This window comes from Numida meleagris, chromosome 3 (genome assembly GCF_002078875.1).
Source record: "Numida meleagris isolate 19003 breed g44 Domestic line chromosome 3, NumMel1.0, whole genome shotgun sequence".
NCBI lineage: Eukaryota > Metazoa > Chordata > Aves > Galliformes > Numididae > Numida > Numida meleagris.
In genome coordinates this window covers 4,603,553-4,631,115 of record NC_034411.1, presented here as the reverse complement: position 1 = coordinate 4,631,115, position 27,563 = coordinate 4,603,553, and the positions used below count along the sequence as shown (strand labels likewise).

The 27,563-nt window shown below is 39.6% G+C and overlaps 1 long non-coding RNA gene across 12 annotated transcripts in view; it reads right to left on the bottom strand.

Moving 5' to 3' along the window:
- The window catches only part of LOC110395609, a 48,152-nt gene extending 20,967 nt beyond the window's left edge, over positions 1–27,185 (bottom strand). For 2 of the 12 annotated variants that reach the window (XR_002436506.1, XR_002436505.1), the window contains exons 1-6: positions 27,082–27,185; positions 26,681–26,763; positions 25,176–26,555; positions 15,086–15,328; positions 14,832–14,904; positions 2,624–6,072 (exon numbers count right to left, since the gene is read on the bottom strand). This is a non-coding gene — a long non-coding RNA (uncharacterized LOC110395609). Of the gene's footprint in view, positions 1–2,623; positions 6,073–8,348; positions 8,449–11,990; positions 12,109–13,793; positions 13,868–14,831; positions 14,905–15,085; positions 15,329–25,175; positions 26,556–26,680; positions 26,764–27,081 lie in introns of all 12 variants that reach the window. The other 10 variants (XR_002436507.1, XR_002436513.1, XR_002436512.1 and 7 more) reach the window with 10 other exon arrangements.

The following is a 27,563-nucleotide window of genomic DNA, read 5'->3' as shown; positions in this document are numbered from 1 at the left end:
AGGGCAACAGGCACAAACTGGAACACGGGAAGTTCCACATTAACGTGAGGAAGAACTTCTTCCTTGGCAGAGCGACAGAGCACTGGAACAGAATGGCCACAGAGATGGTGGTCTCCTCCTTTGGAGATATTCAAGATCCATCTGGATGCCCATCTATGTAATTTGCTGTAGGGAATCTGCTTTATCAAGGGGCTGGACTCGGGGATCTCAAGAAGTTCCTTCCAACTCATTCCAATTCTGTGATTCTCTGTGATTTTCTCTCTTAAAGTAAGCTTCCAGTTCCTCTTTTTTCATTCCTTCAATGTTATTATCCCTAACCTGATGTTAACATTAATGCCGAGAAATAATAGCAATATTAAATTGAAAATACTGCTCTGAGGGCATAGGAAGAAAAACAGAACCTGAAACATCTCTGTAGGAAAAAAAAATTGTTTTCTAGTTAGCTTGCATTCAGAGGAAATAGCAATCAGTGTTCAGACAGGATGCTCTACACCCTCTACGACTACATTTAGAGGCCTCGAGAAACGTTAACATTAAATAATTTAATTTGAATCCCACAGTTCTGAATTAGAGTGCACCAAAGCCAACAAAACGACAGTTATGGGAAATCTGAAGGCGATGGAAATAGTTGCTCCTAAGTTGCTCTTCAGTTGTGATGTCCTTCTGCACACGTCACTGCAGCTGTGCTGCTATATGACAACTCGGTGAAAAAGGATTTCATAAAAGCCGAGCTAGAAGTGCTATTTAAAATCTTCTTTTTAAGTGCATAAAGCTTTAATTAGCACCGCTCAGCTGGAAAGCTTATAAATATTTGAACAGTAGTAAGAAGTAGTTTACTTTTACGTATAGCTTAGCATAAATTGGGGTCACGTCATTATCAAAATAGCAGCATCTTCTCCAAGATCATTTGCAGAGGATCATGTTTCTGATCAGTGTTGGGAAGAACTAATTTTAATGAGAGCCATCGAACCTTTATAATGTACTTTTATTCGTTAAAAGGATTGCTTATATCCAGAGCTCCGTTCATGCCGGAACAGACTGTTCCACATGGCTTTTTGTGGCACATGGCAGAGTTATGTTTTATTCGGTGGTTCCAAAGATAATTGGCAGTATTCCACTAAATATTAAAGATGATTCCCCATGAAGGTTTTAAACCTGAAGTTTGAGTAAGTGGCGAGTGAGAGTTTTGACCATTTCATTTCAGACATTTGTACGGTACCACTGACAACTTATTGAACTGCTCCAGCTACAGCTATGTCTGTAAATGTTACCAGGGTCAAAATGTTTTCATGCGGGGGGAAAAAAAGCAGCTATAATTAAACAAACAAACAAAAATTTATCACAATGAAATCGCTCTAATTTGCTCACATTTCTTACATACCAGACATCATTTAGAAGAATTTGGGGCTGAGTAAAACTCCTTTGTGACTGCAAATGCACTAACAGGTGGTAGGGATTCCTTTACAAATACTGTGCAATTCCCAGTTGCTCTCTTCTCTCCAGTCATACAAGGTTCATTTCCCATTACAGCTCTTTGTCATGTAGCGTACCTTTAACTCCACAGCCTGCCAACGTTACCATTGTGAACTCCTCTCCACTAGGGATCTCATTATGAAAAGAAATCAGGTGCTCCAATTTCTAGTCATTATGAATGAAATGAATAGTGGATGGGATCCTCAGCCTCCTATGTCTGTTAATAGCTTCCTGGATGTTTCTCACCAACTGTTCTGTTCAGGCTAATATGTAGTCCAGCATAAGCCAAAGTATTTTAATTATACTATGTCTGATTTCAGTTACACGAGGACCTCCTGATGCCAGATATGTACTTGTGTAAGCATCCTTATTTGGTGTGAGACAGAGTAAATATAATCCAAACTTAACAGAATTCCCTGTCACTCATGAGGGTATTTGATTTGACCTTACCGTATTCCTGTTATGCCTCAGTATTGCTCTTAATAATGCTGATTTTGGCTGCACTGTGAAGAACACTTTATTATTATCATTATTTACTTGAGATCCCACAGCAACAACACGTTGTGCAGACAGGGTTACCAGTTCAAGCTAAGAACCAAACACAACTTCAGATTTGTTACACACCTGGAAAGCATGCACTAAAGCAAACATTTCACGTGGAGAGACTACATCCTACACAGGATTACTTCCAACTTTAATCGAGGTGAAACATCTGTTTTTTAAAATATTCTTCACAAAAAAAAAAGTTCATGAAAACTATGCTCCAGTAAGATTTCACTGAGATTTTATGTCATCGGTTTAAAGAAATTAGTATAAAAATAAGTTCTCTATAGACATCAATGTAATTGCATATCACAGATACCTCCCCTTGCTGCCTTCCGTAATGTCCTCACATACCAACATTGCAGTGAAAGTCAAGTACAGTAATTACAAACCTACTCCAAACACTCAGATCAGAATTTCTCTATTTCTAAGGATCATTGTTGAAATTAAAAATAAGCAGCTAGGAACTGTAATCAACTGGACACAATAGAAACCCTTCAAAATGGTAGGAAAACGTCCTACTCCAAGGAGTCATTCACATCTCTTGCACGAAATTGATTGAATTTAGAGTAAGAGTAGTACTGGAGCACAAAGAGAAGCCATGTACCTGTTTTGGCAGCTGGTGCTTTGTTTCTGACTCCAGTAGCTCTGGAGGTCGTAACTAAGCTTTCTGTGCATCCTCTGCTTTTCCTCGTTGGTTTGAAGGGTGCATTCTCCTGTTGGAAAATTGCAAATGATTGGCGTGACCTGCTGCAACTTGCTGCCACCCTCCTGGGTCTTCCTCTGTGCTGTGGAGCCTTGCAGAGGGCAGGTGTTCTCGTGCAGACTTAGACAACATATTCCTCAACGTCAAACCTGGGTGAAAAGCCCTGGGAGCAGCACACCAAGTGTTCAGTACAAGTCCCAGGCTTTTAACATTTACTTGGCTGTAATTTCTGGTGCTGTCAGACATTTCCACTCATATTGCATCCATACCAGTATTAACACTTCAGTTACAAATCTCTAAACTGCAAAGAATTACTGATTTAATGCCAGTATATTGGAAGCACACAGCTTACTATCTAGGCCAAAACCATCACTTCCCAGGTGGTGCCATCTGGAAAGCAATGTATGATGCAGAGACCAAACCTGCAGACAGAACCCCTCCCTGGAGGAAACATGGGGTATACTATCAGCTGAGGAACGGTCACTCTTAGATTTGGCTCCCAATTTTTAAGCATGACTGTAGATCCCATTGGAATCTCATTTAGGATGGATCAATTCTGATTTTTTTCCTCTTTGTTCAATTTCTGTCACTGTCACCATGGTGATAAGCTCTGCAGGAATTAAGATAATCATTTAAAATATGTTCAATAGTCACCCAATATCCATTTTAATGTGTGTTAGTTCAGAATACTGTTAACACTGAGGTCCAACGTACTACTGTAAATACTATTAAACTACATTGATCCATCTACTAATAGCATCAGAAGACATTTACTCCCCTTTACCGCACAGTATTTCACTTTTTTTGTTCAAGTTCCAAAGTTGAGCGCTGCATATGGGCAAGCCCCATAGCTTTCTATTTATTTATTTAAGAGGAGAATTAAATCACAGAACTAGGGCATTATCCATGGTTATTAGGAACCCACTTGTGCTGAAAAGCTTTTAAGGATTTATCCAGCAGTATCAGTGGTAGTTCTACAGACTGCTTCTCCATTTTATGTTCTTCGCATTATTGTGCACTGGTTTTGTTTTTCCATCATACTATTTTGCTATTTGCATTCACTTCAGTAAGGGACTATAAGCTGTGAATTTTAAGCATAGAATTATTCAAGGAATGTATACATACCTTGCTATATTTGGCATGAAAAATAAGGAAGAGAGTTTGCAAACAAGAAAATAAATAAGGTAGATGTATCATAAACAATACAGGGAAAAAGCATTATTTAATCACAGGCAGTAAGACATCATTATCTTGGAGTTGATGTTGCCAAGCAACATAACCAGTACAAAAAGCTACATTGCAAAATGGTTACTGTTAATGAATCATAAGTATGGTAATGTCCAAAGTAACATAGATTACATTGATAACGTTATTATATTTCATACACAATCTTATCCGTACAAGCCAGATAAGTCATTATAAAAGTACAACATCTCATTGCCCTTTTTTCATTAATTTTTAACTTTGTTGAGACATTTATCACTGTCCAATAACATGGTACAGAAAACATAGTTCTAAAGACAACGCAGTAGAATGGATGGCAGAACAAATATCAAGTGAGGGCAGAATTTTCAAAATACATTTTCAATTACTACACATACCGAGGAAAACGTCTTACCTGAAGGCCTCGTGTGCTGCTTCTTACTTCATAAAAATGCTTTGGCTGCAGAACTTAAAGACCCATTAGGAATCTTGTTCTCTAGGACTAAGTCCTACTTTTTATTCCAGGTTCATCAGATAATTTGTCCTAGAGGCATAAAAATCCCTCCAGGAACTATAAGCAGAAAGACAAAGCGAGTAGATTACAATAAGTCTCCTTAAAGCACTTGGCTGACATGTTCAATTTTACAGAACATCCCAGTACTTACAGATTGTGCTCCAGGTATCTTCTAAATAAGGACCTTGATGTGAAGAGAGGCAAAACACACCAAAATGATGAAGACTGTAATGTAGCTTTTATTTATAATAAAATACATCAGGATACATGAATCACAGAAAAGAAGAAGCAGGAGACAAAAGAGAATGCACTTTTTTTTTTTTCCTTTTTTTTCTCCTGTTTTCTCTCTCCTTGCAAAGCTTTGCAAAAGCTCAGTGATGGTGCACATTGGTCTGAGGGTAACAGCTGTGAGCCTTTTGAGAATATCACATGGTTTACCCAACATCGTTGATGGGATCTGTTGTATTTCCATAGCACTTCTGTTGTGCTGGAGGCAATGCAGAGAGCACATGGGGCACCTGGCAGCCTTCAGACTCATGTCAAAGAAGGAAACAGGTTTGATTACATGGCACTCTGAAGCCACCTAACTGATGGTGGGAGGTGAACGTTTCCTCTTCTGGCCTGGGTATGCACTCCAAATACAGCAATATAACTTGAAGGCAGAACCTGTCCCTTGGCTCTTCGCATTCTTAGTAGCAAAAGATCTAACGCCCTGGGAGCACTTCCCAAGAGAGGAAAAGATGATCTAGAGTAGGAAACGTAGACAGTACTAGAAGAAAACAAATACTACATACAAAGCAGATTTGCAAAATTTGCAGCAACATCTGATTGCCACACAATGCCAGAAAAGAATGGCCCATGTCAAGCAAAGTAGATAAACTGCACAATGGAATTAATTCATTACTGTCTGATTCTGCCCTGGTGAAAGTATTTTTCAGCATGGACATTGCTAAGAACCCCCACTGCTATCACCACCTTCATGAGAAACCAGGGATTCATCTGCTGCTGCTGCACTAACGCAAGGCTATCTTTATCCAGTCTTTAGACTTGTAGTTTAAAATCAGAACAGTCAGCAAGACACAGTTTCAAGCCCAAATTAAAAGAAGATTGTCTTGAAAACAAAAGAATTTGCTGTACATGTACAATCACATGCACCTACAAGCCCTATTTTTTAAAGGAGCGAAACCTATGCTTCAGCATATGCATGTTACGCGTCTGTGGCTTCAATGTCCCATAAGTTTGAGACTGAAATACAACTTAATCTAAATAAAAAGCACAGTAGCTATTTCACTACTCCTTCTCGCAAGATTCACAGTATCTACAGTAATTAGTTTCTAATAATAACCAATTAATTGGTTTTCTCCCCCTTCCCTCCATCTTCCACACTTGGTGGGCTGTGGTTGAGCACAAGCCTTTGTAGCACCACATGCTCCTCCACCTCCTGCTCCTTACCTACAGGTTGTATTCAGGGTTAATCTTGGCCTTTGGGGTCTTCCAGCTGGAACTGAAAGAAGTTACCATTATTTTAAAGCCACAAACTGTGTCACTCTGAAGATCTTTGTTGCTTTGTACTCATCCTGAGGGCTTTTATTCTTGAGCATTTTTCCTCAGCTGGTCCATCGGCCATAAAGCACTGCAGCAAGACAGGAAAAAAAAAAACATTAAATGTCCAGTGAAAGATTTCTGCTGGCTTCAGTAAACATTAGATCAAGCAAATAACCATCCATCAAACAGTGTTGATTAATGAGTTCCAGTGAGAACAGATTTCATTAGTGAAGCTTACAGAAAGAAAATACCCATTCTGGTTTCTCTGAGCTATCTTTTACAGGATGGAACACAGAGCTACAGCACCTGGGCAGTGACCTTTTCTCTTGGTTACCAGCATATAGCCTCAACAAAAAGAATTATTATACCAACATCTTACATAGGAACCACAGCAGAGGTCAAATAATTAACAGCCCAGGGAGCATGGGGTGTTTTTATCAAACCTGAAACAGAACACAACTCTTCTGCAACCCAGCTGAATATGCCTAAGCAAATGATTAGCCAGCCCATCACAGAAAGAGCTCTCTCTTTTTGATGGATATCAGCTGTCTGGCTTCCCTAACCTCTCCAGCACGCAGCTTTGCTTAATGTCAGGCTGTGCTCTGGGCTGAACAAACTTCCAGATTTCTTTAGCTTAGGTTCACCTTCAATCAGCTGACACTGATGACTCCAGCTTTCTTATTCTTTTAATTCTGTACTCAGTAGGAATGGCCATCCATCTCTCCATTGGCATTACCTAAACCTTGGAAGTTACATTAGTTTGGACTAAGAACTTTCCAAATCCATGCATGGAAATCATTTATGTTAATAACCGTACTTTTTCATCTGCTGATTTTTTTCTTCAGTAACATTTATAAATACAACTTTTAACCAACCTCACTGTTCCACCTTACTTAAGAGCTATTTAATATAATAGCTTGCTTTCTTTTCTCTCCAGGAAGAGAAGGAAGCTCATTAAAAAAAAAGAGAGAAAAAAAGGGAGAACCATCATTTTCATAGCTCTGTAATAATGAATAAATAGTTATTGCAACCACTTAAGTAAATGACCCATCTAGCAATTACCACATCCCTGGAGCTGATGAGACCTGTGATCCCTGCATGGTCTCCTCAAGGGCATCTTTCTAATTTTAAGGACAAGCCATTATCTTCCTCTGATCAGAACATCTTTCTTTTCTTCTTGAGCAGGGCACTGACCCTTTCAGTCTCCCTGTAACTCGTGGTGATTGTTCTCCCATGTTCTGAGTGCACTTCAGCACCCACAGAGTTCTGCTCCCTCAGATGATGACAGAAAATCAGCAGATGACTGCCTCGCATTCGCAATCCAAGATAACCAGTTTAGGACAAAAGTAATGAGAAAAAAAAACAAGTAAATGGCATATGTGCTAACAGAACAAGATTTGCATGAACTTTGCTTACACCTAGATTGAGCTAGAATTTCTTCCTCTTAGTAAGGGCTTACTTTCCACACACTTTGCCCTTCTTTTATCCTTCTTAACATGAAAGAAACAAGCATTCATGGCTGGATCGAGCCCACTGAGTGCCTTGGCAGGATCTCTGCTCTTCCTCCAAAATGCTGCATTTCAGAGGAAGGGGATAAAAACCCTGGCACAGTTTGGTACCTACGCTGTGACTGAGGAGCTGCCTTGGATGGCATTGGTCAGGGAGAAGAAAAGGCATCTCTTAGCCCATTGCCATTCACCTCCATTCCTTGTCCGCACCAGGACCTGCTCGTTCCATCCCGCACATCAGGATTTGTTTGTCAGTCAACCAGCTTCACTCACACACATGCCATGCAATGCAGCCCACGGACACACTCCTGGGCACTGCCCATCACAGGGGCTCTGGCTTTGCAAGACAGCGTGCCATGTTGTTGTCATATTCACTCTTAGTCATGACGCTTCCTCTGCCTTGGACAAAATTCTCTGGAGTGTAACATTTTTTTTCCTTTATACTTCATTAACATTTCATAGTTCAAACTGTGGAAGCGTCAGATTTTTGCTTCCTTCCTCATTGCACACCCCGGCATCTCCTTTTGAACTGTGTACTTTTCTTCCTCTGAACCTCCCGGGTTGCTCAGGATGATTGGCTGCAAATGGCATCATTTTTAAAGGCTCTGAACAATTGTTCAATCATTAAAAATATATGCATAAATAAAAATCAACTGAATTAAAATAAAAACAATCTGAAAATATTCTGCACGTGGTACAGTACTTTTCCCTTAGGCACATGGGAAAAGCTCTGCTGTAATATCTGTGAGAGCTGCTGTGGATTTTTATCCTTCTAATCTCATAATCATCATTAATGTTTTTAAATTCCAGATGGTAGCTCCCAACAAACTTGGAATTGAGAGCAAAAATGACATACCCCAGTTTCCATTAGAAACTCGATTTGCGAGATTATGGGCTTCTGTGCGTTTCCAAGCCATTGCCACTGGTTTTCTGGACTAAGCCCAGTTCTCAGTAGCCTGCACAGGAAAAAAGATGCCAATATTTTTGAGATCTCAAAAGTATTTTTATTCTAGATTAAATACTTTTTTTTCCTCCATTAAAAAAAGAAATGACTCGCTATTAGGACTTCACCACCAATTAAATTCCTTCCTGTGGGTCATTATAATTCCAAAACCGTGCGTGTGAAATCCTCAGGTTTTTTTTTTTTCCTGAAAAAATGTTTCCAGTTTGACAACTGACATTTAAAAAATAAATAATCATAACGGCAAAGGTTCCCACCAAGTAGAGTATGATGCATTTTGTGTCATCACAGGCCTGCATCCAAATCTCAACAGTCCACTAGTGCTTTAAGACAAGAAATGAATCCAACTCTAGGACTACGCAGCTTTAATGGCTACACGTTTGATTACCGTTACACCTTATTTAGTCTTGGAAAGCATGAAAGAACTGCACTTATGATTTCATAGAAATTAAGCTCACTCAGCAGTCATAGCTCATGAGACCTGTACTACTTCACTGGCATTATAAGCAAAATCTGCTCATCCACTTGAGTTCTGAGCTTCCCAAATACTTTTTTTCTTTACAATTGACTGTATCTGACATTAATCGTAAGAGTAGACGTTAAGTTCCACCATACAGTTGAAGATCAGACACCCTACTTATTTAACAGAGCTGTCTAAGCTTCCTGTGACAACTGGTGACGAGCTCCATTCTGCAAACGGCAGGCGGACAGAGGAGCAACGGGAACCTTGAGACTGAAGGGTTAACTACAAGTTTCTCTAACCCACGAGATTATATTGTACAGAAGGTACAACATGGTCACATGGTTAGTTGAAAGCATATATTCTTACTTTTAGCTTTCTCTTTTTTATTACCAAATTATAGTGTGCTCCATAAGAACTTGTAACAGCTGACACCGTATCTTATCATTTGAAGTTAATATTAGCAATTTAAAGTTTCTTATACTTTTAATGCTTGTTTTCTCAGAAGATGAATTTATCCTTAATGCAACATCAGTAGAATGTCAAGCTTACATGAGTGATGGTAAAAATGAAGTATCATTTTGCAAACGAGCAGTCCTGAAATAGTCGCATTAATGTAGCAACAGTAAGTGCAGAGCTCACAGAAACACTGAGTTTGGTAAATATGATCATTATTTCTCATCTCTTGATAGCCTTGTAAATGCAGCCACGTGAATGGAAAAGTCAATCATTATCAGTGTAAGCGTGGCATTAACTCTTTTTCCAGTTCCTAATTGCTATGTTTTTATTCACAGAGGCCAAACAATGGAGACTGACTGCTTCTCTCATTCTCAGATCCAGCTCCTGTTGTGCCATAGCAAAACTACCAGTATGCTGAATTGTTTTTGATTGCTTCTCACATTCCACCAATATACGTGGGTGGGCAAGACGTGGACCACGCTAGAGCAATAATAGTAGAGCCAAGACATTATTTCTTAAGAAATAAACCCATTTACTCATTTATTAGTACACCTCCTGATTGTCCCCACTCACCTGCTTTGGCTCATATGGGGGAATACTTCTGGTGTGTACTAACTAGACTACTTTCAGATGAAACTAAATTGGAAGTGCATTTCAACCATAAATAAGCATTCCGTTCACAGAATAAAATCCTAACTGATCAGATCATCATCAAATCCCTCATCCCTCCAAAATGCATATATACCACGTACCTTGAGCCTGCACCAAGGCCTGCTTGCTTCTGCAGATCCACATCCACTGATGCACACAATTTCCTACACTGACACAGCCTACAGAACTAAAAAGCTCTCAGATCAGTCTTAAGTTCCTTCTTATTTTGGCACTGTAGGAAAAGTAATTCTCTTTCTATTCCTACCATCAAAACAGAAGATGGAACAACTTCTGACTTACTAGGTCAGAACAGTCCTCAAGGCTTTGCAAAATAACAAGCACTTAAGCCTAAGGCTTGCCCTCTCAAAAAGATAAATATAAGCCATACGCACACAAATATATGTACCAATTACATTTCATAATTTGCTAAACACCTCTGGAGATGACATTATCAACTGAGAGAGAGAGCAGGGAATGTATTCTAAGCGTTAATACTTGCAAACTTCAATGCATACTTTCACAAAGTAATGCATCTTCAGTATATATCAGTTCACTGCAAGAACCCTTTAAATTACTGGTTTCCATGGTTCTGGTAGCAGAGTTAGGCTGACCTTCCTCTTTAGAGAGAAATCTCTTCAGGTGAAATAGTTCGTTGTTCTCATCCAATCTCAAATTGAGCCACTTCCCACCTCCCACAGAAAGCTGTAGCTGTGCTCCTGCTGTAACGTTCTCTGGTGTGCGGGCCTGCTCGTGCATTAACAACTTTTCACAAGAATTCACAGACTCAAACATAATCAGGGTAACCCATTTTGTGCATTTAGGCAAGTTTCAGTCCGTACTAAACAAAGTGAAAACATACCACGTATCAAGCTTGTTCCAAACATGGGGCGGAGGAGGTGTTTTTCTTTTTGAGTTTTTCCTGTTGTTGTTCTTTTTTTTTTTTTTTAAAGAACGCTTTATGCCATTCCATAAAGATAGCTAAAACAGGGTTGCTAAATGCCATGGCATTTTGGAAATGGTGCCTGTTATTTTAAGGCTATTTGATGAATTGCCATCATTAAGAAGTTCGAAATGACTGGGTCTAACGCAGCCACTCAGGTAAAGCGGAGCAGCATGATGCCTGCCCGTGGCTCTTTTTAAGAAAAGGCTGCAGCCCAACACAGGCACAGGCAGCAGAACGGGCTGACTGCTGCTGCATCACTACCATGTAGGATGGAAAAGGTGCAAAGGAGTAAAGGACAGCATAGCAGAGCAGAGACAGCATGTATGCGTAATGGGAAATGGTTTTCTACTTATACATGCAGTAGCACGCAAACTTTCTCACCTCTACTTTCCCAGGGAAACAGAATTTCAGTCTTAGAAACCATGTAATCAGTGACTCAGTTTGAAATCAAATTACAGTTAATGATAATATTATCAAAATAAATCTCTCTTGGATACAGAGATAGCTAATAACATACACTCAGCTCATACTTGAAACAAACCTGGGGAAATGCTCTATATTTACCTAATACTTAACTCCAAAGATACGGGATGAAGACACACTGCATATCTTGGTTACACTGAGCACAGTGAAGATCACTGAGCTTACATCTCCAACTTTAGATCAGCACTGCTGTCCTGCACAGCCGTACTGTCAGTAAAAAGGTGCCTTCAAGGGAGATGCAAGATCAAACCCCTTGAACACAATTCCTCTTTTATTTCTGCAGAGACCGTTAACTGAAGAACCACAGTTATGTGATAAATGTTAAACGGGTGAAATTTAGACGTGGGACTCTGCAAGTTCACATGAGGAAAGATGTGGGTTCACAATGCTTGTCTTGACCAAATTTTAGAACATGCAAGATAATTTTACTTTTTAATATTTCTCACATAGTTTGACTTGACTCTCAGTAGACTGTGGAAGTAGAAATTTTCTTTGCTTATTAAATAAAACCAAAAGCTAACTGAAGTAATAAACAACGCACCATTAGATTCATGGTTTTTTTTCTCTACAGCCTGAGCTCTTCTAATATTTAAGATTGCTGGTGTCCAGACAACCCATATCCAACAGAAGCCTTTGCAGGTAGTCATATTACTCAGATACTGATGGATGAAACAGATAAAGAACTCTCTTTAAATGGAATTCAAGTGGGACAGAACAGAACACTTTGTCTTTGGTATTTACGATTTTACTATCACATCTATAAGGAGAAGATATATTTTACAGACCAGATGTTTCTGGAAGAATTCATCACTGTCAAAGCAGCACTCCTGCCTTTAGGAATTTCAGAATGGCAGCTGAAAAGGCGTCCTATTTCCTATGTTTTTAGTATAATATTACAATATTGTGTTTGATTTGCACTTAATTACAAGAGGAAAGGATGTAATCTATTTAATGAGACAAGGTTAAATATAGCAGAAAGGGGTACTATAAAATATAATGAAATTTTGCAGCTGCTTTTATTTAGGGAAATAATAAATTCCAGCCAAGAAGCTGAAGGATTGAAAGAGGGAGCAAATTCTCATCACATGCCTGAAGATTGAACAGCTATTCACCAGCGCACTAATAATCTTCAGAGCCAATAGCTCAAGATCTCATTAAAGCACAGAATAGATTAGGAATATTAAAGCACTAAGGTCTGGCTGGTTGCTCAGACGTGCGGCACCTCACTGAGTGTGAAATCTCATTTAGTTCTACTCTAGCTTTTTGTCCAGTTTTACCAAAGTGCTCTTCAACTGGGAAACTGGTCTAAGAACTTCCATACTGCGCATTTCATTTCCCAAATTGGCGAAATCAATTCACATTTCTTCTGGCACTCACTGCAGTTTTTCTGTCATCAAAGGATTTGTTCTTGCATCAGTTCAGAAAACACAGTGCATTATAAAGCCTTAAGCGTATTAAGAACAACAGACATAGCAGGTTTTCACATCCTCTGATTGCACAACCACCCTTCTCACATACATAATCACCATACATAAACATGCTCTAAAAAAAAATTAACTACTGTGTACAATCTGTATATCTACAATCACTAAGGCTGCAAAAAGAAAAAAAAATGTAGTCTAGCTAAATGAATCTCTTTCAGAAAAGAGTCATCTTGTTCCCTTGTTAAAAATTGAAGGAAAATAGGTACAAAAATTGAGGGAAATAGGTAAAAGCACGAATCTTGTTCAATATGCAGTATTTAGTTTAATTAAATGTTATATCTTGAACAAACAGCTCTAAATACATTCACCTGATTCATCATTTGGAAGTGTTAAAATACAATTTGGTCTCTATCCACTCTTGCTAAATGTCTTGGTAGGTATTTTGACAGTGAAGAGCTACAGTCCTGTACAGCCGTTCATACCCAACTCAGAAGCTGGAAGCTCTAGATTTAAGGCTCAAGATAAGGTCCACTTCCTTTTGTTGTTGTTTTCAAGTGAAAATTATTAACTATTGCAAATAGAATCATAGAACCACCAAGGCTGGAAAAGACCTCCAAGATCATTCAGTCCAACTGTCCACCTACCACCAACATTTCCACACTAAACCATGTCTGTGCTAACCTCTGTGGCATTTAAGCTCTTCAGATCAGGATTAAACATTTAATGGATCTTTCACGGAAGCCATTCAGGTAGTTCATTATTATGAACAGTGTCTCTAAGAGGGGATGGCACTCTAAGCACAAAAGGATTTACCAGTCAACATGAGAAACTGCAAGACATTTTCAAGCCTTTCAAAACCAGAGAGCTGCATCTTATAAAGCCAACATGAAACAGACAAATATCTTTAAGTACTTCCTCACCTGTATCTTTCAATCAGCCTGTAATAACAACTTTGGCTGCTGGACATTTTCATCTAGGCAGTAAAATGTTTACTCTGAAAACAGAAGCATATGTTTCTTCTCATACAGTTATTAAAAACAGTCAGTTTTGCTGTTGGAGCCTTCTCAGGTGGTTCTATCCTTGTAGCTGTCCTTATCTTTGTCTGACAATTTGTATAACTTATTTCCACATCTTTATTCCCTGATTAGCAAAGCAAGCAGCTATCAGGATGGGGAGAAAAAAACAACAACATATAACCTTGAAGACCAGTGGGATGAAAAAAAGAACACAGGAGGACAAGACAGACTTGCTAGGTCTCCTGGCAGTTGGCATGGTGCAGCATCTGGCTTCTTGTCTACAGTGGCTGCAGACCTACTCTTTCTCAGGTGGGTGAAAGCAGCTGCTTTTCACCTCCTCAACCAAAGGAAATTTATTTTTCCCCTCGCCTCTTGGGCATTAAAATACAAGCTCATTCATACTGTTTAGAAATACTGGGCTTTCTCTGAATTTCTCTTACGGTAGAGTTAGCCTACACTACTATGCAAGCTGACTCTTTTCTCACTTTCCATCTCTCGTCTTGTCTACCAAGCCTGTTCCAGTGAACCTCTCTCCAAAACTTTTATTTCAGTGGTTTGCGTAGCACAGCTATGCCTGTTGCTCTATTAATTCTAGTGCCTTTGAATGGACAGCATATTTTTCCCTTTCCTTCACTGGAACTTGCCTTATCAAAGTGACCAGGAAGACACTGACAGAATCCAAATCTCATCTTCACAGAATCTTTAATCTTTTTGGGTGATTTCACTTATCAATCTTTATAATGTAAAAAAAGAAAAAAAAAGTAGCAACTCCTCTCTCCACAACTTCATCTCATTGAACAAGCTGATAAAGGACAAAATTCCTTCTCCTGCAGCCTTGAGGGAAGCTCTGTGCCTGCTGTCTCTGTCATCTAAATGACATCACATATTGTCAACACTTCTGAAAGTCCTATGTGTCTTTAGGTGATCTGAATCTCTTCTTACCGCTGACTGTACTCCCAGCTCCCAGTCTTAGCAGTCCAGCTGAAGGTGGGCCTTATCACTTCCAGCCAACAACCTAAAAATATTTTTTTTTAAACTTTGTTAGATGGTTTTCCCTTCTTTCAAACTTTCTTTCTTCTGCCTATTTCTTCCTTAGCGAACCTGCTGCCAACTCTCATTTTTCCCTTTCAGATTGTTCTCTAAAACACCCTTCTTCTCTCTGATCCTGAAACCACGGTAGAGACTTTCGACATTACCCATTTTCCTGCTTGTCTCTCTGGTTTCTTTGGCGTACAGGCAATACTGCTGCTGAAAACGCCTCTTGGCATCCGGTTTGGTCATTCCTTTATGTTTAACATCAGACCCAGTCTTTTCACTTTCAGCTTCAGAACTCTACACCTCTCACCTATACTTAGATCTCAGGCATTAGTTCAGCCTACAGTGCAGTTTGAGTTCTCCATTCCAAACGCCCTGTTTCTGAGTCCTTCTCAAAGTGTTTTCTGTAAGAAGAAAAAAACAACGATCAAACTTTTTGTCAGAAATACACTTCTGAAATTCAAGATCAGCAATTATCAGTCCTACAGCTGCAGAACAGATTATATTACAGCTGATCACAGCAACACTCCATCCGTGTTCAGTCTGGAATGTATCGCTGAACATTAACAAGGACAAAATCAGTAACTGATTATTTGAACTGCACAATGTCCTATATGAAGGAAAAAGAGAAAGAAAGGATGAAGTGGCTACAATAAATGGATGTCAGCAGAACTAGTATGTGTCATAAGGACAGTCAGATGTATCTAAGTCCTTTGGTTCTTTGATTCTCTGACACTATGTTGTATAAGTTTTCCCTATTATGATTCTCACTTAGCACATCTCTACGGAAGTGAGGTAACTGCTGTAGAGCCAGTATTGAATAAATTGAACAAAGGGGCTAAGACAGTTTCACAGTAACCACTGTACCAGCAGCTAGGTATAACCCAGAACAGATGCCTTCCTCTGAGCTGCCTGCTGACTGGAAGAACTCATGGAGAAAACGGGCACATCCTTAGAGACCTGAAGATCTGTCCCATCAAACTTTCATGTTGGTCCACTTCCAAGACCTACTTGCAAGGGCAGAGAAGTCATTTAAAGCGAATGTGTAAACCCAGAAAAGTTTAATTCAGAGTTCTGCTCTGGATGCATTTGTAATATTCAGTCTCCATCTAGCATTCAGTGATAAAAGTGAATTTTCTTACTTTTCAGTCCATTTTGCCTTGTGGAGCTATTATAACTATGATAAACTGAGTGGAATTTTGCCTGCTTTTTTTTTCGGTTCTACACACATGCAATCCCATGAAAACAATAGCTTCCCTAGCACAGCGCCGAACATTACAGCTTAATGGTACCTTCTACTTTTGTTAACAAGAGAAAGCAAAAATGCTATCTTAAGTTGTGTCTGTAAACAAAGGGCTTACACTCAGAAGCCCTGTTACTTGCAAACTGAGCACACAACTACAAGCATGTTGCTCCAAGCAGCTACTTTCAGTCAATTCAAGGAGAAAAGACAGCAGAAATTTAAACCACTTCCAAGCTTTACACTTCAGTGCCTGAGCAACAACAAAGGCTATCAGCAGGGCTGTAACAAACTTTAAGATTAATGGTGTAATCCTCTGTACCTCCACTTCCTTTGCAGGGGCACACTGAGCAGGAGCCTGATGCCTTGAACTGGACCCTCCAGCCCTGTAACTATTTAAGATCATTTAGAAAAATGGTATTTATATTTGAGGGCACAAATGCCAGCTGCAGTATACACTGTCTGGCCAGAAAATCAGTTCCTTAGGAACACTGCTGAAAATAGGGTTAATAGGACAGCAGAAAGTAAGAAGAAAACACTACTGACACGGCACACTTTCATGAGATATATTTCAACAGATATTTACATTCATTACAGGGCACAAGTTTTCTACTTCCAAGAGATGGCAAAAACTTGTGCTAAGAAAGATTACAGCAGAGAAAAATCAAGCCTTAAGCTGTAACACAAATCGTCTTACAAACAATAATGCTGTTTTACTTGGCTGGCCTTGCAGTCAGTTGCCAAAGTTATCCACTCCTTCAATTTACAACTCATACCTCTTGGGGAAAAGATCTTTGCTTTCTGCTTACATCCACCATCACCTACTTAAGAAACGGAACAATCATGTTTCTTTCTAACACGTATGCAAATAACTCCTTTTACTAAAAGAACTTACATGCTGTGAGTTAAATGTTAGAAACATAAAGACACATCTTTCTGCAGAACACCCAACGATTAAACCAAACACACTGTCTGATTTGCTGGGCAGGTTACCAGCCACAGAGTGCACAGTAGCCCCCCCAGCCCATGCAAGCAGCCCAAGTTCAGCCACATTATTTCTGTTGCTTAGCTGGTATTCTAAGAGAAAGAAGGGCAAGTGGATTGTACAAATTATCAGGTAGGAAAAAGTGTGGAAAAATCCATGGGAAAGTCAGTGCCACTAATTCCAGCATACAAGAAACAAATTTGCCACTTCTTTCAGCTGCAGTTATAATTTACTCTCTGTATTTAGAGCACTGCAATAAAAAGTACTCTTAAAATGAATACATTGTTGAAGAAATTAAAGCATTTTTGGAATTGAGAAGTCCATAAAAGGAAGCAGTCTCTTACATGAACCCCTCCTTCCAGTAAGGTCTGCTTCCACAGGAGAAGTAAAATCAGAAGTCCATGAAAACCTACTTTGAAATACCTAGTACTATTCTTCAAGCCTCATTTGTTGTTGTTGTTTCTCTTATTTTCTAAAGAACAAAGGAAGAAACTTCATGTTTTACTAAGTATGCATTATCATGGTCCATAAGCATTGACAATCTTTTAAGATAAATTTAAGGCTAAGAAACCTGGGTCTGTTCAACCTGAGGAAAAGAAGACTGAGTGGGATCTGATTAATGTTTATAAGTAGCTAATGGGAGGTGGGAGGCAAACAGATGAGGCCAGGCTCTAATCAGTGGTGTGCAGCGATAGGACAAGGAGCAATGGCCTAAAACTTGAACACTGGAAGTTCCGTATTAATGTGGAAGAACTTCTATACGTTAAGGATGCTGGAGCCCTGGAACAGGCTGCCCAGAGAGGTGGTGGAGTCTCCTTCTATGGGGATATACAAGACCCGCCTGGACACCTACCTGTGCAACCTACTGTAGGGAACCTGCTTTAGCAGGGGGTTGGACTCAGTCTCTTGAGATCCCTTCCAGCCCCTGCAATTCTGTGAATCTAGTCACAGTGTATCACTAACTGAGCTTTCCCTACCTCGGTTTTCTTCACTTTACAGTATTACAAGGTGGTCACAAAGAACTTCCCATTGCCTTTTCATTCCATAAACGAGAAATCCCGTAGAGCCCCACAATGGGTTGTGTCCAATGAAGAACACAACTGCTGGCACATCAGCAGCAGCTGCCCAAACCATGGTTTGAGAATCTCTGCAGCAGCTGTGAGACTCCACTGCTCCCTTCCCCTTTCAGTAGAGTATTAACATGTATTTTCAATCTTTGTCATCTACACGCACATTTTATATTTAGAGAAACAAAGACAACTTATGAAGCTGTAGGTACAGAACTGGCTAGTTGCATCCTCCAAGTTGGAATCTTCAGACACAATACTCTTCATTAAAAAGGAAAACAAACAAACAGAAAAACCACCCTACCGCTAATGCAGACCAAAAAAAATTGAAATTTTTCCTTCAAGGGATGATGAACATCCCTTTCAGATTTACTGCCATCCCTGTTTGAGCCAATATATTAACAACTCCCTGTACGGAACAGATTTGATTGATATTTTCCAGTAATGCGTTTTGTCAAGAAAGCATCCAGTGGGAACAAGTAACTACACAGAACCTAACACAGCTTGCCATATTTTTGCTAGTATGTTCAATGTCCAGAGAACGAGAAATTGCACATTAAACTTATAGACCGATTTTATGCTAATTGTACTCATTACAGTCTCTGAGGGAACTAGGTAACTGGGTTGTTGCAGTTCTATCTTTAGAAATAAATTAGAATTACTGCTTATTTAGAATAATTTAAAATGTCTGGCTGTGCCTGTTCTAAGCATCCATTAATAAACGGTGGCTTTTACTCGACTTCCCACTGTATTAAACAGGCCATTTCAGTACACAAGACAAAGCGGCTTATCAGCTGGAGGTTGAAAATAAATACGCAGGAAGCAGGCATGCAAACAGAAGTGTTAAAATACATCTGCCTTATGCCAAGATTCATTTGTAAATTCATCTCAAGTGCTATGCTAAGTCACATCGATGTGTTTTCAAGATTGTTAGAACACAACATTTAGAGCACCGTTAAATGGAGGTTGTTATTTAGCAATACTCGAAAGCAGAATCTGGAAAGATAGGTCTACAGAAGCATTTTTATGCTGCAGCGCTTGGTGTTTCTTCCCCAAAAGAGTGGTGAGGCATTGGCACAGGCTGCACAGAGAGGGTGCTGAGTCACCATCCCTGGAGGTGTTCAAGGAACTATGGTACTAAGGAACATGGTTTAGTGGGGAAATATTGGTGGTAGGTGGACGGTTGGTCTAGATCATCTTGGAGGTCTATTCCAACCTTGGTGATTGCGTGATTGTGCCATGTAACATTTAGATCCCTTTATAGCTATTGGACTCTGACTTACATCCTCAAGATTTCTGAACTGATGCACAGATGCTGTGTGACTGCTCAGAGACACAGGAGAGCTAGTAGTGAAGCCAAGATGCCCAGCAGTCAATACTGGTGTAATGTTATCTGTCAAGTTCTGCTACTCACTGCAGGGAGCGGCAGGCAAACACTTCTCTGCCCCCATAAGCCCTTTGGGTTCATAAACCTGAATTCTCTCCTGAAGTGGAATGACTAAATTTACTTCAAAGGTTTTTAAGAGGCCAGTAAACCACCACTGCAATCCCTTTTAATTCAGTACCTTTGAAATCTCTGGACACGGAGTTATAGAAGTTATAAATTAAAGTCTACCCTCTCAATAAGGGATCATTAACTCCCAGTTACTAAAAAGCACCAGCCAGCAGGCTTTAACATGATCTGAACAGAGAGATACAATCATCCAATCTATTTGGTTTTCAAAGTCCCTCTCTGCATACAAGAGGGATTCGCTAAGCCAAAAGGGAAGGAAAAACAAAAACAGAACAAAACAAAGCCCTGTAAGCTGCTATTTGGGAAAGCTCACATATAAATAAAACAACAGATGTTTCTATTTGTTTGATGAAAGGCGGCAATCGAAGATCAGTCATCCATGCATCAAACAAGTGCTCTTGGTCTGTTGACTGAACAGTGGTGTGACAGCACCTCAGTGCCCCCTGAGAGTGCCTTCGAAGACGACTCCTGCAGGCAAAAAAATCCTAGGGATGTGCTGTTTGAGATCTGAGTAACAAAACAACTCGGGAGTATCTACAGCACTGCTATTTCCTGGAATTCCAGAAACAACCATAGGTGACTGAAGAAATTCAAAGACAAAAACGAGGCACAAAAAGGATGTTATGCAAATTTAAATCACGTGGATTGGAGTTGGCACACCAACTAAATCTTCCTACAGCCATTGCCTCAGAACTACAATATTTCTTCTGTAACATCAGACTTCGTGGTTGAGTCAGGAAAGGTACTGACTGCCAAAGATAATCGCATCAAATTGGTACTTCGTAGAAATGACGCTGTCAATTACAAAAGCAACTCTGATATTAGTAAGACTAAAAGAAGAGCTCACCCCTCCAATGGCATCAAGTTTTCTCATAGCCCATCTCTGGACCAGGTACAAATACTGCCTCTCTTTACACGTCTTGTCTGTTTTAAAGGTCACGTATTTTAAGAGAAACTCTTCAGTTTCCCAAGCACTTCAATTTGTAACAGAAGCAGGAAGAGAGCAGCAGTCCAATCTGGTCCCACACTGAGAAGATGCCCTCCTGGCACCCAGAGGCCAGGAGCAGCCCCTAGCCCTGCCCTTGTGCTGGCAGCATGGGGCAAAACCCGCACCGCACCTTCCTAGGGTATCTGCCCACCACCCATGGGGTGCCAGCACAGCAGGCGGGGTGGGTCAGGGGATTGCACAGACAGCACAGGAACACACGCAGCTACAGCACCACATCTTCAAAGGAGAGGCACGTAATGCAAACAGAGCAATGTGCATTCCCAGAATGGTGAGCTCTTGCAGCCACAGCAGCCTGCTGAAAGGACAGAGGTGAACACACAATTGTCAACTTACAGGAGATTGCTGGAGAAGAGCACGTAGATAGCTGAAGATGTTTACTCACATTTTGTAAGGCTGTAGTACAGACATTTATCTGTTATATTGCTGCTATTAATCCTAAATTTGCAGTTCACCGACTGAGGGTTAATTACAATCTATTAATAAATCAGCAAACCACTTTGATCCTTATTTGATTTAAGCCATAAGTCCTACTCCTCTATAAGCACATGCACTTTTTAGTGTTTTCTGCTTGACATCGATACACAACCTTTGGCTAAAAAATGCAACTTCTCATTTTCTATTTTATTCTTCCTCTCCCTGCCCTGAGAGCACTTAAGATACGCAGGAAATCAACTGGCTACCTATACCTGTCAAATTTCTTTCAGTGCTCACACCGATCTCCCACAATATCCCTCTCTCCAAATTGGAAAGATATGGATTTGATGGGTGGACTGTTCGATGGACGAGGAACTGGTTGCAAGATCATACCCAGAGAGTGGTGGTCAATGGCTCAATGCCTCAATGATGGAGATCGGTGCCAACTGGAGTCCCTCAGGGGTCAGTACTGGGAACGGTGCTCTTTAACATCTTTATCAGTGACATCAACAGCGGGATCAAGAGCACCTTCAGCAGTTTGCAGATGATGGATGGAGCACCGTCCTGCCAAAAAGGACTTGGGGGTGCTGGTGGATGGCAGCTGGACATGAGCCAGCACTGTGCCCTCACAGCCCAGAGAGCCAACCGTATCCTGGGCCACATCCAAAGCAGCGTGGCCAGCAGGGTGAGGAAGGAGACCTGCCCTGCTCTGCGACACCTCACCCGGAGCACTGTGTCCAGATGTGGAGTCCTCAGAACAGGAGAGACATGGAGCTGCTGGAGTGCATCCAGAGGAGGGCCATAAAATGATCCCAGGGATGGAACATCTCCCTGTGAGGAGAGGCTGAGAGAGCTGGGGCTGTACAGCCTGGAGAAGGGAAGGCTCCAGGAGACATGGGAGCAGCCTGTCAGTATCTGAAGGGGGTATAAGAAAGAAGGGAACAGACTCTATAGCAGGGTCTGTGTGATAGGACAAGGGGAAATAGTTTCAAACCAAAAGAGAGGAGATTTAGATTGGATATAAGGAAAAAGCTTTTTAAACAAGTGGCAGTGAAGCACTGGCACAGGTTGCCCAGAGAGGTGGTGGATACCCTATCCTTGGAGACATTCAAGGTCAGGCTGGATGGGGCTCTGAGCACCTGATGGAGCTGTAGGTGTCCCTGTTCACTGCAGGGGGTTGGACTGGATGGCCTTTAAGGGTCTTTTCCAACTCAAACGATTCTGTGATTCCAACCAAACTACTGGAAGAACCATACCCCCCACATTATCAGCTTCCTAATCTGATCCAAAATAATTTAATAATTACATATAAAATATAAAATAGAATTATATTATATATAAAATAATTAATCTTTTAATTAAGAGTGACTATTAAATTCTTGGATTTGACAAATGAAAATTTAAGTGTAATGCTTATGCTAGCTTCCCTAATGTAGCTCTGGAACAAGATGTTCTAATGGAATTATATCCGCTAGATCAGACCTTTGCATCAGGATATTCCAAGGAACATACATCTGAAAGACTGCTGGCTTCTCCTCCCTCCTCCACAACTGAAAAAGTTAGGTTTTAGCTTGCTTCCAGAAAACACTGAAAAGTGTTTTTTTTTACTTTAAAGCTGATTAAAAAATATATTTTTTAATGGTTCAGTTCTGAACTTCTGCTGATGACATTTTCAGCAGTTAGAGGTAATCAAGGATTCTTTGCCATGCTTAAAATTCAAATTCTCAGTCTTCGGAAAGCATAGGAACTACAAAACCTAATGCTTGGGATACAAAACATAGGGTCTTATTATCATCCCCATATCCTAAGTAGCCTTGGATAAAACAATGCATTGACAGATCTTGTAATCAAAGACTCTGAAAAAAACTCCATCCTCAACAACCAATGACCGACCTCAGATCCTGTCAGTCTGTGATCCTCAAATAGTAATATTGGTTAAGTGCAAATATAAATCTAAAACTTTATTTTTAAAAATATATACATTTCGCACTTCTAGCTTATGATTGGTCAAAATTATTATTTCCCCAAATTCACTTTCCTTTCTTCTGTAGCTGGGAGAAAAACATTCTGCATGATGCAACAAGATTTCTAGAACTACCTAGGCTTGCAAGACACAGCACATCACCTTTGTAACTACTTCTTACAAGTTACTTATTTTGCAAGACCTGGTTTCTTAAACACGCACTTAAAGTTCAAAATAACTTCCCAGACTAACAACTGGCAACTACATTCTTCTTCATTACAATTTCAGAAAGGAACAGTCAAAAAGCTGAAAAAATAAAGTCAAAGTATAAGAGCCTTACATGGAAGGGAAAAAAAAACTATTCATAATTAACTTTTTTCAAAGGTATTGATCTAAGTGCCATAGAAAGTGATTACTGGAAACCAGACCAGCCAATAATTCCAAGAAGGGGAAAAAAAAATGCAGTTAAATATAGTGGTGGAGTTGAATTTCATAATATATTTATTTTGTAGATGCTTGTAATTTTAAGCATTTGTAACTCACTGCTGGAAACATCATGCAAATTTTAATGCCCAACTTACATGGACGTTCTCATCCTCTATAACATGAAAATCACCACCTATTCTGTATCAGTATTTAAAGATGGCAAGCATCCACGATGCTCACTGATGCTTTTTATTTTCCCCTCTTAATTTTCATTACCTGGAGGAAGCATTACACATTACCTCACATGCCAATCCATTAAGTGTTCAATGCTCATGCAATCTTCAGCTTCTGTGAGCCAGTAACTTGTCTTCCCCCCTCACATACCAATTCAAAAGTCAAGAAATAAAAAGGAAACTCAAATCACAGTGAGAATCTGTACGTTCATTACATTCAGATAGCATTGTAATGCATTTCAAAGTTTATCAAACACAAAAAATAGTTTCTCAAACACCATTGGTCAGTGAAACAAACATCTTACCTGTCAGTTGCGTGCTCCCTCATTCCAATTAGCATCGCTCCAATCAATATATTTATTACTCCCTACTTCTTCTGTTCCCAGCCTTTTTCCACGTTAATTATCTATACTTTTTTCTCCCAAGTGCTACAAAGAAAACTGTTTCTCCATTTCTCTCTATCCAGAAGATACCTTCTCCCATTACTAAATCACATTTGCGCCTTCCTTACTGTTCACATATTCCACCTATGGAACGTGGAACCAAAGAAGAAAATATCAACTCTAGGATAAATCCTTCCCTTCCTTCCCGAGTGCACCACACAAGCTCAGTAGGAGCCCATCTCCAATTAACATTTACCCAGCACATTCCACCTCCTCATTGCCTTAACACATCTGAGTCACCAGCTGAAGTGACTGGAAATTAACCTGCTGAAGCAAAAACGCATGAAGTCGCATAGACGTTTCCCACGTGTGAGCTGCTATGGAAATGCATGTCAAACTGAAGAGTCCCCCTTAAAATACGTAAACTTTGTCTAAAACAGACAGAAATTGTAAAGAGAGGCAATATCTTGTATCAAGTCCATGGATGGTCTATGAGAAAACTTTATGCCATTGGAGAGACGAGCTCTTCGAGTCTTCATTTTAAGGGCTGTAAAGGTTATAAGATGACTTATAGTCTAGTGGTTGGCAACGCTGCACTTGGCAGGGGGGTTGAGACTCGATGATCTTTGAGGTCCTTTTCAACCCAAGCCATTCTATGATTCTATGATAGTCTATCTTCTTTTTTCCAGGAGTGCTAACGTTCTCTAAAGGAAAATGAAAGCTGGCCTCCTTCCCCTTGAATTGTTGTGAATTAGGCTTGTCAAGAAGATGGTTCCCTGCCTTATCGTGATATTTTATACCCTCTCACTCATTCCTTTCAGCTAAAGCCTGGTACAGAACTCCTCCTTCTCCTCAACTCCTAAATTAGCCTTCTAACTGAATGCTACATTCAAAAAAGCATTTTTGTAATTTTGAGAACTGAACACTGGTTAAGCAGCAGGTGGTAACTTTAATATCTGCATTTGTCTTTGAATCATAGCTCAATAAACCCTGACAGAATATTAAGGCTTCTGCCTACCTTGTCTACTTGTCCTGTGCACACCATCCTGACAAACTCCACCTGCTGGATAATCTTCTTACAGCAGGCCGAGAGAAGCTTTCTCTTACACTTCTGCTAATACAACACCTAAAACAATGATACATCTGTTTTAACAATACACTTACATACTCTTCATGCTTTTCCTTCCCACAGTTCCCTACCAGTACTACGATCAAGTGAAATCGTATAGTAAATTACTTTTTCTTAACGCCTCAGGATAAAGGGCCATATTCATGATTAAGATCAACTCCTAAAAATAGCTATATACAGGAAAAGTTATAGCCCTGTGCAACAGGTAAGGAGGTAGAAAATATACTTCACGATTCTCAGCCTCTAAAAACAGAATAGCAAAAAGTTTGGAAACGTGATTTAACTAATATTTTAAGTACCACCTTTAATTTGTCAAACAGTACAATATACAACTGGTATAAAAGTTCCTTGCAATTCCACAATAATCCCAACTCCAGAGATTGCCACTTGTAAGCCAATTAGTTTGAAGTGTACAAGTCTATCTGTGTGCTAGCTGACTTTTCTGCTTGCTATTTCTCTCAGTAAACTTAGTCAAATCATGATACATTCTGTTAAAGGTGGAATGAAGCATCAGTCTTCTCTGTGGTTACCCTCTCCTACTCAATGTTCAGAAACAATTCTTTTTGTGTTCGCAGGTGGAGGGAGAATTGAATCTGTGTGTTGCAGGGACAAAGTATGAACTAAAGATATTTTTACAGAACTTACTTAATCACTTCCCTTTACGCAAGTCAAACATTCAACTTTCAAATGCTAACTGACAATATCTTTTTAACCATAATTTCCAACAGACAAAAACCACGTTAAGTTGGTTAGATCCGTGCATTTGCTGATATTCTCTCATTGTATACCTTAAATTTATTTGTCACCAAGTACTATTGTTTATTATGATCTACCATCCTTCAGGATGAATTTGAAAATAATACAGGGTGATGTATGCTCAAGACTTGCAAATCATACCTGCAGCAGTTTGTCCTTCTAAAACACTGGAAGAGGCATTACATTTGAGAAAAGTAACTTAATCAAATTGGGAGAGCATGTACTACTTAGATTACCGTTCAAATACTTCAGTAGAAAAAAAAAAGAATGCCATTTTACATAGTTGATGTAGCACAGGCATTGAAATTCCTTGCTGCGTGCAGATTATCATTTCAAAATGTTGTAACAAAATAAGTAGAAGTGGAGGCTATCTGCACTGACAAGTTTGATATGAGCTTGAAAATAACTTTCATTTCTGATAAAGAACTATTTTGCTCCTCTTCTAACAAGTTCATCTATTTTTGCCAGATCTCCAAATGAAACTCTTGCAGAACCTCTCTGTGCAGGTCTCACCTAAGAAGAAAAGAGAAAAAAATATAAGGATTATTTTAAAAGTTAAAATATTTTATAAAATTCGTTTGAAGCTTAAGTAATTTAAAATGCGCCTTCAAAGAGAAAACAGTTGAGCTTCACATTACCTGCAATTTGTGGAATTTCCAGGCAGTCACGTAGAAGATCTGACATGGGGCAGGCACTGAGCCATTGCTCCTTCAATACATTTCTGCCATGCAGGAAGGGAGAAAAAGAAAAGGTATAGAGAATATCAGCATTAAGAAATAATTAGTTCCCCAAACAGTAAAATTAGGCATGGCATATTCCTCATAATGACTCTTGTTGAAAGATTTGGGACAGTAAAAATATCTCATACCGGTACATCAACATAGTTCAAATTCTGTCATTGTAATCAAGGTTAAAAATACCTGTACTAAAACAGTATTTTTTTTTTTAAATCCTATTTTTTTTTCCCCATAGAGGTCAGAGAAAGAAAATAAGTTCTTAGAGTCATTTCAGGTTAACTCCTCAGCTATCAAATACTTACTTCAGCAAATTGCTGCAGCTGCCCACATCGTATCCCTGTGTAGCAGAGGTTTTCTATTCCAGGAGCAATTACTCTCTCCCATACCTAAAAATATGTTTTAGCTTTAAGAAAAAGAAGATACAGCATATACTATGAGTTAAGTTTCATGCACTACTGGCAGATTTCTACTAAACCAAAACAACCGTAGAATCTTCTGAATTTCACCATAAGAGTACAACCTACAGCAGGGAAGCTTCTCACCTGCATGGATCCAAACCTCTGAAAGCCAACCCTTTGAAATTTACTGTTTGATAGCTAGGATTGATTTCAGATTATTACTTCTCAGCCAAAGTCTTCAAGCATTTAGTTTTTTTATTACAATTTCTTTTAAGTACCAAGTACAAAGTATTTACTGAGAGACACCACTCACATTTTTTTCAGATAATCACGAAAATGATTATCCCATAAGATTTTTAATAAGAAATTACCACAAATCTACAGCT